Source organism: Pelodiscus sinensis, chromosome 19, assembly GCF_049634645.1.
Source record: "Pelodiscus sinensis isolate JC-2024 chromosome 19, ASM4963464v1, whole genome shotgun sequence".
In the NCBI taxonomy this organism is placed as follows: Eukaryota; Metazoa; Chordata; order Testudines; family Trionychidae; genus Pelodiscus; species Pelodiscus sinensis.
This window is the reverse complement of record NC_134729.1, coordinates 110,102-122,129: the sequence shown is the minus strand read 5'-3', so window position 1 is coordinate 122,129 and position 12,028 is coordinate 110,102. Positions and strand designations below refer to the sequence as shown.

Sequence of the window (12,028 nt, the reverse complement as noted above, 5' to 3'; positions counted from 1 at the left end):
AGCGATTGACAGTGTTACTCAAATCCGCCACAATCGTCAGGCAAGTCAAAAGGATAATCTCAGATTCTGCTTTCAGTCTGGGAATTTATTCCTGCCTTTAAATCTGAGCTAGTGACGTCGCCAGCATACATTACCTGGGTGTGGTGTTCTCAAAAATAACCCACCCCGCCCTCCCTGCCACAAAAGGTTCTTGCCGCACCATGTGGTACGGTCAGCCCTCCACGGCAGAGGCTCTCCCAGCCGTGCCTCCTGCAGATCGGCTATCAGCTATTGCTAGCAGGGCAGACTGCTCAGGCCAGGCATGTTGCTCGGAGAGTTACAGCAATGCGAGGGGGAACCCCTCCAGTGCCCGAAGACACAGGAAGACGAATCAAGGATGAGTGACGCACGGCTAGTTTCTTTCATCTCGATAACATTTTTCTATACACACACGTTTCACAACACCGCTCGCCAAGCGCTCACCAGCGAGGCACTGGCAGGCTTGTGTCGAGCTGGCAGCACCGGCCTCGATTCAACAAGAGTCAGTGGGACCATTTACATGTAGAAAGTTAGACAGGTCTAAACCGGTGGGGGGAGGGGTTCTTGCTTTCCCTGGCTGTCCTGGGTACAGGACAATGGCAGACAGCAATGCGGGCAGTCTTGGATCCCAGAAATAATCCCACAGGTCACTTCATTAGAACTGTGTTCATTAAGCCACTGGTTCTTAAGCTGTGGGGTGGGACTCGATTTTAATGGGATCACCGGGCCCAGCATTAGATTTTTTGGGACCCAAAGCTGAAGGCCAAGCTCTACCCGCATCCCAACGGCGGGACTTAAGCGCCACCCCCTTTGGGTCATGCAGAAATGTACTTGGGGGCGCTGGGGAGGAGGGGGAAGGGAGTGCAGCAACGTAGTCTGAGAACTGCCGAACTACTCCCTGCTGCAGCTCTGCCTACTTCTCCGGGCCTGAACACCTCTGTACTTCTCAAAATCCTGCAACAGGGTCACCACGTAAGTGCTGAAAATCCCCGTGGGCACCCGGTTACCTGCGCTGCGGGCTCTCAAATATAAGACTTAGCTGAGGATACTCCAGACATATTGGTTAACATTTTGCATCTATAAAGATCTGTTGGCACATGGGAAACGTACTAGAGAGTTGGGGATAACCACCCAAATATTCTGGGAAGTCTGAGGTCTCCCTCTACCAATCTCCATAGTTAGTAGCAATTCCTGCACCTCTCGTTTAGCACGCCCCCAAAACTGTCATTGTTGCGATGTTTGAAAGCAGCACAAGAGTTAGGTGCCCAAACTCCCTAGGAAATACCGTCCCACGTGATGTCAGTCAAGTGTACCGGACCCTTATGGCCGTAAGAGTCATGCACGTACATCCACATGACTGTGCACAGCCAGCCTCTAGAAAGGGACGCTCCTAGGACCGTGACACTCCCCTTCCTCCGCTCCCTCTGGTCCCTCTCATGTTTGTTGCACCTACCAGCCCAAGGGAAGGCTGAACTGCACCTCTGCTACGAAGCCAGGGCTCCGAGTGGCCATTTCCTCTCCAGATTGTGTCCCTCCAGCTGCTGTTGGATGCAGACACTGCTCTGCTGTGAAGCCTGCCATAGCCCTGAGGCTTTCATAGAGGCTGGGGCCCAGGGCCAGCCTGGGCAGAGGTCAGCACACTCAGGCTGTGGGTTACAAGACAACTTTGTACCCCAAAGATTTCAGTAAGGGTTACATTTGGGATAACGTGGTTCTAGGCACGTTTGGGTTTTCAATGGTCTGAACGGCGCACGGCAGTGCCTGCCGAAACGGGGTCTGTATTCCGTAAGCTGTGTTAAACGACACTTTTCCAGTCTCCCTATCCGACTGCAGCTCTGCTACACCGCAAAGTGGTCCTGTCAGATCTCACCCTGAGCCAGACGGTGGATGGAAGAATGCCCCAGCCCACAGATTTTGCAGACAATGCTGTTAGCGCCATAGGTGGAACTCACCTCCCCCCCCCCCCCGGGTGAGCTGGCACAGATCCGGGAGCCCGCCTCTCCAGAGACCAGTAAACAGACAGGGCTTTGGATAGAACGGAAGAGGAGATTCAACTGACTTTGGACTTCCTTTTGATTCAGCAAGTGGGCAGGACTTTGTCCCTGGAAAAGCTCCAAGCCTTGCAGGACTGTTGGCTGGTCGGACCCAGCGTGGGGAAGAGGAGGGATTTCTGGCCTGTAGAACTTTCGTGGTTTTTCTAGGCTTTTCGTCCTAAAAATAAACGTGCTCCGCTGAGAAAAAGCTCTGTGGTCACTGGCTAAAAACACGGTCGCGGTCTCCTTGCAGAGGAGGTGCAGCCCCGCTTCAAGCTTGAATAATAATTTGTGATTGCGGGGGCACACCAAAGATCTGGAAAATGGTAACAGGCCGCACTCTCCCAGGAAAAGAACGGAGGGAGGAGGTGCGAGGTCTGGGATGGAGGTGTGTGCACAAGAGACTTTGGGGTAAGGGACTGGGCTGGGACATGGGCCAGGAGAGGTGTAGGAGGACATGCAGGGTCTGGGAGGGCTTGAGTTACATGGGGTAGGGATGTAGGAGGGGAGCAGAGGGCTAGGGGAAAGGAGGAGCTGGCATGGCAGAGCCAGGCTCTGCCTGGGAGGCACTTACCTGGGCACACCCAGGTAGCAGCTCACAGTCAGGGTCCCTGCCCTGGCTACAGGGGCCATGTGCGGCTCTGAACGCACACTGCCGGTCCTGCAACCCGGCCAACAGGAACTGCAAGATTTTTCTGGGAGCGGGGATAGCGCGGGAAGCCCCTCTCGCCCTCCCCCAGACTCCCACCATCCAGAGAGCTGCTCTGAACTGCATGCAGGGGCAGGGCACACAGGGAGCCTGGCAGAAGCTCCCCTGGGCTAGGGACAGGACAGCACAGTCAGGGGGCTGTGCAGCCTTAAAAGCCCGGTCAGAAGGAAGCGGGATGGAGCAAGAGTGGGCAGGTGAGACGCGACCTCAGCGCTCCATAAATCCAGCATATCAGGCCATACGGCTGCCGGGGAACATGGGCAGATTCCTCGTTGCTTGCTTGGGCTCCCTGCCCCCGGCTCTTGAAGTACAAACAACGGTCCCCGGGTTACTAGTGTTGGGTTAGAATCTCAAACCGAGCGGGGGGACGACCCAGCGGGAATCACAACTAGAGTTTACTTGCTTTTTAATTGTCGCCCAGAATCCAGGCTGTGGATTTCTCACAGCTGCCACGGTTCACAGATGCAGAGTGTTCACCCTTCGTGCTCTCGTCTGCTGGATCAGCAGGGCCGTTACACAAACCATAACCCACAGGTTTCATTAACCAGCTTACTCAGCCTCCGGAAGATGCGCCCTCCCGATCTCAATCTCTGCCAACCCGCCTACCCGCTCCTCTTCGGCCCAGCCTTGAGACGTCACTGCCACGCACTGAGCCCCAGACGCCGCACGCCCCACCTCCACGTTCTGAGAGCGACAGGACGTTGCAATGCACCCAGCATTTTGCCAAAAGGAAGGTGGCTTCCCCGGCTGAGTGGGCCATTGCTCCTTCCAAGCGTCCTGCACCCTTTACCCCAGGGATGTGGCCCCTCTTGGGCCTTTGGGGCTCAGGGCTCCCCCCAGTAATGGGAAGCCCGCACTGGTGCTGCAGCCCCTCCACATTTGTGCATGGCTCCCGACTGATTTTTCTGTGTCTGCGGCCCCTGGCCCAAGAAAGGCTCCTCCCCCCGCCTTAAACGCGATGGGATAAGAGCTGGAAAGCGTGGTCTGTTGCTCTCCGCATGAAGCCAGATACACGTTTGTAACCTCCCGGCGCGCCCAAGCACAGGGTGTCTGGCTGGCAGATCCCCTCAAAGAAACGGGTAGCAGCACAGCGCTGTTCTCTCCTCTCCTGCGGGGAGAAACAGCTGAGGCTGGAAGATTCAAGGTTCAGTGTCTCTTCCTCACACAGGGCCCAGCAAACTCCTTCCTCTTGTGCAGGGCCCACATGCTCCAGTCCACGTAAGCCCTGACTCGCCCCGACCCTGTGCTCCCTGCTCGGAGTCGTCTCTGGCCAGGACACTGCAGCAAGCCAGGACGTGCACGCCGGCTATGCGCTCTACTTCCTACTGGGCCTGGGCAGGGGAGGCAGAAAGCAGTGCCCGTTGGTCAGGGCTACGTCTCCCCACCGACTACTGGCGAGGTGGCACTATTGAGTCTTGCCATTGTACTGCCTATGTGCTAGCCCTGCAGTTTGTACTTCCTGCAACTTGCTTTTCATTAAAATCCAAGTGAGCTAAGGTGGCTTGTCATTAAAATTACACAATTATTCTGCTCTCCTAATAAACAGCACCCAACTGCCTACTAATTCCACGATGACGGCATCTATTCCCAGGCTGGAATTCCTGGAATATGTTACTCAATACTAGAACGATAGCGACTTCTGAAAGCCAGGCTGCAGAACTCTCCACCCACAGCCATTCAAGGCAGCTAGTTTGTCAAGCTGACATTTCTATTGCAGCTTTTGAAAGAACCTCAGTTGTTTGTCTTAAACAGTTGTCCCTGGGCACATACCACTGCTTTGGGGGTGGGAAGAAGGTCAAACCGGTTTCACATCTATATGTAGGAGACGACCTTTTTCCTCTCCTGGGAGAGTCTAGATTGAGGGTCTAAAAATCTATGCAGTCCCAAGCATAGAAGTTCCATAACTCCTATTCCAACGAAGTCAAATCTTCGAAAAGTTAGAGCGTTTCAGTGTTAGGACGACGAACTTCCGCTCCCTGACTAAATGAAAACACAAAGAACAACCATAGTCACACGGAGCTCGTTGAGAACACCGTAGAATTATCCATTAGACCACCGCACTGGGACACCACTCGATAGGGTACACAAGGCCCCCTCCGGCACTCCTCCAGGTCAGGATCCCTCAGCCCCCCATCTCAGGTTACAACCCTCTCCTACACTTGCACAACCCTGTACCTCGATCACTTTCCTCACTCTCCTTCCCACGCCCAGTCTCCACCCCACATCTCCCTTGGTATCATGGAAGAGTGCGGCCCCTGACCACTTTCCAAATTCTTGGAGTGGACACCCCCCCCCAATCAAAAATGGTTGCCCACCCCGGGACAGATGGACCTTTAGTCTGACCCAGTAGGGGGAAGAATGGGGCACTGAATCACCTTCTTTTCAGCTCCCCAATTCACTGCCAAGCTGGGTTTTCGGAGAACCAGTGTACTTACATGATCAGCAAGCTCTGAAAGCAACTGTAATACATTGTACACGTCCCACATCACACCACCCCTGGGAAGATCAGGGAGTGCATCTCCCTGAGACAGGTTAACTCAGCCACTTCAGCATGCTGGCCAGCTGAAAAAGCCTTTGATGCTAGAATTGCTGAGTGTAGTGGCCTGTGGTATGCAGACAGACTAGATCCGACACTCCCCCCAAAGGACCCTAGCTGTCAAAGGCAGGAAGGTTTTGCTTGACGTTGTAAAGAACTATAAACCTGGCTCTACATGGGCTGATTCAAGAGAACCCTCTGAAGAGCACAGGATGAATAAACATCTACAACTTAAGTTAAAATAAAAATTGGATTTTTAAAGTTCAAGTTCAATACATTTCTTTTTAAAAACAAACCTATTTCATTTTGAATTGGAAATTAGCCTTTAACACCAGTTAGCCTAAACTTACTATAAATATCCACTAAAAAAATCAATTAAAATTAAATAAACAGTATTAATCAGCACATGTCTGCTGCTGAGTTTCCAAGAAAGTCGAGGCATGGAACTAAGAGCAATCGCTGCCTAAGCACTTGGAACCAGAGTTGGTAGAAGTGCTAAACCCTCTTTTGACAACAGTAGCCTCTTTTCTCTAAGCCCGTGGTGCTCAACTGGTGGTCCATGGTGAATTTTTTGGTGGTTCACAGGACCATTGTCCAAAGTCACACAGCATAAGCAGGCACCGCCGTTAGGCTGTTCTACACTGTGTTCACAAGCATGTGACGCGCCATCCACAGCATCACCTAGGGCGCAACCTTGTGTTGCCAGTAACTTCCATCTGAGGCTGAGTGTCAGTGTAGCTGCCGATATCGTGCTGAGCGGTTGCTGTGTCGTTTGTCACATGTGCTAGAGGTGGTCCATGAAAATTTTGATTGGCCTGATGGTCTGTAGACTGAAACGAGTTGAGAACGACTGCTCTAAGCCCACTAAATATTGTCTTTATTTCAGTTTGTTCAACTGTTTCAGTTCAATAACTAATTCATTCAAAGTGGGAGAAACCATTTGAAAGAGCAGGAAAGCATGTTTATCTTTTTCCAGTCCATGAATAAAGAGAGAGTATGAGATTTACTAGCTCTAAAATCCTGAATCACATGGTGACTGGAAACAAATTAGTTCAGGTTACTAACTACAGAGACTTCCTTTGTCTAATGCATCTGTTAAATATTCCCTCTTGCCCTGGATATGTAATATTTCCAGTTAAACTGACCTAATGAGCTGGATAGGTAACTAATAAAACCCCCACAATTTAAAATTCTAATTTCTATTCACATAGAATTGGTCTCAATCAAGACCAATTCTAAGAAATAAAAGAGGCATTAGTCGCCATTTTCTAATACAATTATGTTAAGATACACAACCTAAGAGCAGCCCAACAGTCCATCCAGCCCAGCGTCCTGTCTACCCACAGCAGCCAACACCAGATGCCCCAGAGGGAGGGATTGCAACAGGCAATCCTCACACGTTCCCTCCATCACCCATTTCCAAACAAGTTAAATAAGCGTCTCTAGATCCATCCAACAGACTCCTGATTAGCCAGAGTTTAGTGCAAAAGACTTTAGTTGCAAACCAACATTTTAATTATCTGCCAACTAATGAGAATTAACGTTTCTTTCAGGATAGCTCAAGAGAACAGCTTAACTCAAGGTTTCCTTTTTGCTTTTTAAAAATCAAATCTACTCCAAAGTTCCATCCTCCGTAATCATGTTAGTCTTTGTAGTGGCTTTCAGATCCTGACATGTGAACAGCCAGAACCGAAGCTGGATTCCAACAGAGTTCTCCTTTCGGATTCCAAGAGTTTACAAATAAAGCCAGGACTCAGACGCAAAAAACAGCAGCCACTCACCACAGGACTTACTCAGCATTGTCAAGCCAACATAGGCAGCCCTGCCCAGCAGTTTAACATGCCTCTCCCTCAAGCATAGGAAGTCGGCTGCCCATAAGAGTTCAACGCCATTATTATTTTTAATTAATGATTTGCATGGGGGACAGATTCCCTTCCTGCCAAGAGCTTAGGATACTAGTGTGACAAGACAGACCGGGTAAACACACCGCGAGTGAGGCAGCTGTGATTTAGTGTAATAAGCAGCAATCAGGAGTGTTTGGTACACATTGCAGCACTGGAGAGCTATAAAGAGGTGTGAGCAGCCTGAATGGACGAAGGAGCCACTGATGTGTAGTCACAGAAGTGAAAAATGACTGCATCAGGCACAAACCGGTAACCATTTACACTAATAGCTCAAGAATGTTTTCAGAACATGCTGCCAACTCCAGTGATTTTCTCTCAGTCATGTGTTATTTGATATTTTCATTTTTTATTTAAAGCCCCAGCCCCTAACATTATGTGATTATATGGCCGGCGGGGGAGGGGAAGGAGAGGAGACTTTCTAGGTTTCATGGTTACGGAGAAGAGCTGGAAAACATCAGGAGAATCTTCAAGGCTCAAAGACAAATTTGACCCAACAAAGTTTTAATGCAATTTTCGGGGGGTGGGGTGGGGTCTCACCTGATTTCTGAATGCTTGATAATTGTCCCAGTATTGCCAGCACAATAATTTGCATCCCTTATGCAAATTCTAGGGATAATAGTGGACCGCAAATATGATTTATATACAGTATAACAAAAATAGTAAGCTGGACACGAGAAGTCATTCTTCTGCTCTACTTTGTGATGATTATTCCAATTGAGGCCTATTGTGTCCAGTTCTGGATACCACATTTCAGGAAAGACGTGGAGAAGGTCCAGAGAAGAGCAACAAGAATGATGAAAGGTCTAGAGAACATGACCTATGAGGAAAGACTGAAAGAATTGGGCTTGTTTAGTTTAGAAAAAGAGACGACTGAGGGGTGACATAATAGCTTTCAAGTACTTAAAAGGGTGTTACAAGGAGGAGGGAGAAAAATTATTCTCCTTAAATGGATGATAGGACCAGAAGCAACGGGCTTAAACGCAACATGGAAGGTATAAGCCGGACATTAGGAAAAGCTTCCTGCCTGTCGGGGTGGGTAAGCACTGGAGTAAGTTTCCCAGGGAAGTTGTGGAATCTCCATCACTGGAGATTTTTAAAAGCAGTTCAGACCATGGCTGTGCTCCCTGCCCAGCTGCTCCTCATTTGTTTCATGGGAAATTTTGGCTTTTCATTCTGAAAAGCTGAGGTTACCTATGAAGCAAATTCAAGTTCCTGAGCAGATTTAACTATATAGTCCGGGACACATCTCTATTTCCAGGAAGACTGACCCTGCAGAGGTAGACCTTCTGGTGTTAGATTTAGCAGGTCTAGTAAAGACCTGCTAAATCAAAACTGAGGGCTCTGCCATTGGCCCAGAATTTCTTGCAGTTGTGAGGAGTAAGGGAAGTTGGTCGGAGAGTTTCTCTCACCAACCTTCCCAGGGAAAATCTTAAAATTAAAAAAAAAAAAAAAAAAATGCACGGTATGTTGACTCCAGCTACATAATACACCTAGCTGGCGTTGTGTATCCTGCATCAATTTTCTCCACCAGTGTAGATCTGGCCACAGACAGTCATCTTTGCAGAGAAACAGCTATGACCTTTTTTTCCTAAGAACATAAGAACGGCCACACCAAAGGTCCATCTAGCCAAGTATTCTGTCTGCTGACAGTGGCCAATGCCAGATGCCCCACAGGGAGGGATCACAACAGGTAATCCTCACACGATCTCTCTCCTGTCATCCATTTCCAGACACCATTCCTACTCATCCTGGATAATAGCCATTGATGGGCCTAATCTCCTTCCTGCAATAAAGTTAGCATGTAGGGCTGCAGAATAAAGTTGCCCTTTTAATTCATTATATCTACCAATGTGACATTATGCAAACCTCATGAATTGTGGCCCAATTTTTATGAATGGGATTTGGGTTAATTTGTTCATAACCTGTTAAGAATTGCCTTTGAAGAATCTGTTATTTGGAATGGGTCCCATATGAGGAGAGATTAAAAAGACTGGGACTTTTTAGTTTAGAAAAGAGGAGACGAAGGGTACGTCTACACTGCACCCGTAGCTCGAAATAAGCTATGCAACTCTTCCGAAACGTTCCTTAAACCTTGTGGAATGAGGTTTACAGGACGTCAGAACAGCGAGCCCGTTATTTCAAAAGCTATTTCAAAATAATGGGCTTATTTGAAAGACACACAAAAGCTATTTCGGGATACCTGTATCCTCCTGTGTAGGCCACCGGGCCAGAGGACTAGCAAGAGGCTGCACAACTGGGGTACAAGTGTCTGGTGGACAGTAAATGAATTCTGCCTTCCAGCGAGTGGCGTACTGCTGTATCCCCCAAAGGAGAGTCGGCTCATTTTATTTCCACACAGGTAACGAGCAGACGCCCTGGGATGAGCAAGTGCCAATGGCTGGAGATGTGCGTTTCACAGCAAAGCAAGACACAGGCAGCTTGTTAGGGGCACGCGCTCCAGTGTCCGCGCTGAAAAGTCTCTCCTAGCACGACCATGCAGCAGGAATGCTTGTGTTGCAGCTGGCTCAGACCATGCTGACCTGGTCGATCTGTAAGAGGCTCCTTGCCAAGCCAGAGGCACAGGAACTCTTCTAGGTGTCCTTGTTGTGGGCTCCTGACGAGACCTCTGCTGCAGTGGGCGCACGCTCTGGGTGCGTCCAAACTACGGAGTTTCAAAAAAAGTGGTGGTCTTTGATAAAAGCTTCACTTGCATCTAGACTGCCATCGTGCTCTTGAAATTAAATCGAAAGAATGCGGCTTTTTTTCGAAATTGGTAAACCTACTTTTACCAGGAAAAACGCCTTTTTTCAAAAGAGCTCTTCCAAAAAAAGGCGTTCTTGAATGCAAACAGGGCTTTTTCGAAAGAGCATCCAGACTGCCTGGGTGCTCTTTCGAAGAAGCGGATCGCTTTTTCAAAACTCCTTTTGAAAGAGGCTTGCAAGAAGTTGCTACCTTTTCAAAAATACATCTAACTTGCTGCAGTGTGGTTTTACTACAGCCTTCCCTACACCATAAATTTAAAGCTTCACTCTAAAAATAGCACGGTGGGATGTTATGGCTGTTATTCCACATCAAACTTGTACATTTTAGAAGTGAAGAGTCACTGTACAGATCTGCATGACTAACCACTTGTGCTGATGCATTACAGCCTCTTACCAGCACAACATACAGAGTTAGAGACATGCAGAAAACACATGCAGCACCTTGCTATACAGTGCACACTGTCCCATGTAGGCCAGAGTCCACAAAAGTCATTTCAAGTATGTAAGTCCTTCTTTCACAAGAAATTACAGCTTAAGAACACAGAAAATAGCTGAACATTGACTAGTGTACATAGGCCACTGAGTCTGCAATTGATGAGTTAACCAAAGCTAACTGCCACATCTCCTCAGCAGGACTTAAGGGAGGATGAGTTACTGGTTAACAAGAAAATGGGATTTAAGTTATTAAAACACACACACACACACACACACACACACACACACACACACACACACACGGCAGGGAACAGATCTTTTATACAAAAAGAGTCAGGCAAGAAAGATCAACAGGACCACTGCACCACAAGTAAACACGGGAATGAAAACGTGGTAAGATGCTCAGTGTCTCTGCACGACGTTACGCTGTTCTCTGGAGAAGAGCAGGTTATGGTGCAACCAGAAGCTACATGGTAAAGCCACATTTGCAGAGAGCACACTTGCGGTTGCACATCCAACTTTAATTTAGGCGCTCGAGTAAGGACATGCCAGGCTCCCTCCCATGCCTCAGGAGCCATACCTTCTGCTGAAGCCAAGTCACATGGCTCTCAAAGGCCTTCATCCAGCTACATCAGAACCTTCTCTTCCCCCCATCCGACCCACCAGTCAGGAAGAGCAGAAGTAAGTTTTCCTGCCCAACTTCGCAACACTGCACTTGTGCTTTAACACAGCTGCAATCACGCAAGCAGTGGGCAGTCTTCTAGTTGTTACAGGAACTAGAGACAGGCCCCAGAGTTTAGATCTTGCTGTCCCCCAGTTTCCTAAAGCCATGGAAATGTAGCATTGGAAAGGACCTCAACAGGCACTAAGCAGGAGTAGGTATTCTCTAGACCAGTGGTCCCCAACATGGCGCCCGCAGGGGCATTTGTGTGCGCCCGCCAAGTGCTCGGGGCTGGCCTGGCCCCGGGCACATGGCACATGCATGGTGCCGGCCCCGGGAGCACCGCGGACTGGCCGCCTGCGCTCCGGGCGCGCGGCCGATGGGGGGGGCCGTCCCCGGGCACGCAAGTGTCCCCACCCTCTGGCGCCCGGCAACCTCAAATGATTGGGGACCACTGCTCTAGACCAGTGTTTCTCAACCAGTGGTACAAGTACCCTGAGGGGTACTCGAGAGAAGTCGGGGGGGGGGGAGGAAGATACGTCAACAACTGAAATTGAGAAAACCGAATGTGTTTTAAGTTTCACGGTGCTTTTATTATTTTTGTACTTTTTACACCCAAAAATTTCATCGCCCACCTGGCTATGATTAAGTTGTTTAAACAAATGTATTGCAATGGTAGAAAAAAAAATGCGTGTCTGAAAACCTGTAGGTACTGGAAGTACTTACCTTTTTTTTTTTTTTTTAAACAAAGGTTGAGAAACATGCTCTAGACCATTCCTGACAAGCGTTGTTTGACCGGTTCTTAAGCCACCAGAGATGGAGACTCCACAGCCTCCCTAGGCAATTTGTTCCCGTGCTTAACCACCGCCCCCAGGCAGGCCACATCTTCACTCCATGGAAGGTCGACGCTGCCGCTGTTGAGTTTCCAGGGTTCAATTTAGCGAATCTTAACTAGATTCACTAACTCAGA

The 12,028-nt window shown here is 49.1% G+C and overlaps 1 protein-coding gene across 5 annotated transcripts in view; it reads right to left on the bottom strand.

The window, feature by feature from the left end:
- Positions 1-12,028, bottom strand: part of VDR (vitamin D receptor) — a 91,667-nt gene that overhangs the window by 52,907 nt on the left and 26,732 nt on the right. Inside the window, exon 3 of one of the 5 annotated variants that reach the window (XM_075901597.1) lies at positions 4,531-4,740. The exons of 3 other annotated variants lie outside the window; for them this stretch is intronic. The gene's annotated coding sequence lies outside the window, so the exon portion shown is untranslated. Of the gene's footprint in view, positions 1-2,077; positions 2,230-4,530; positions 4,741-12,028 lie in introns of all 5 variants that reach the window. One more of the 5 variants, XM_075901596.1, reaches the window with a different exon arrangement.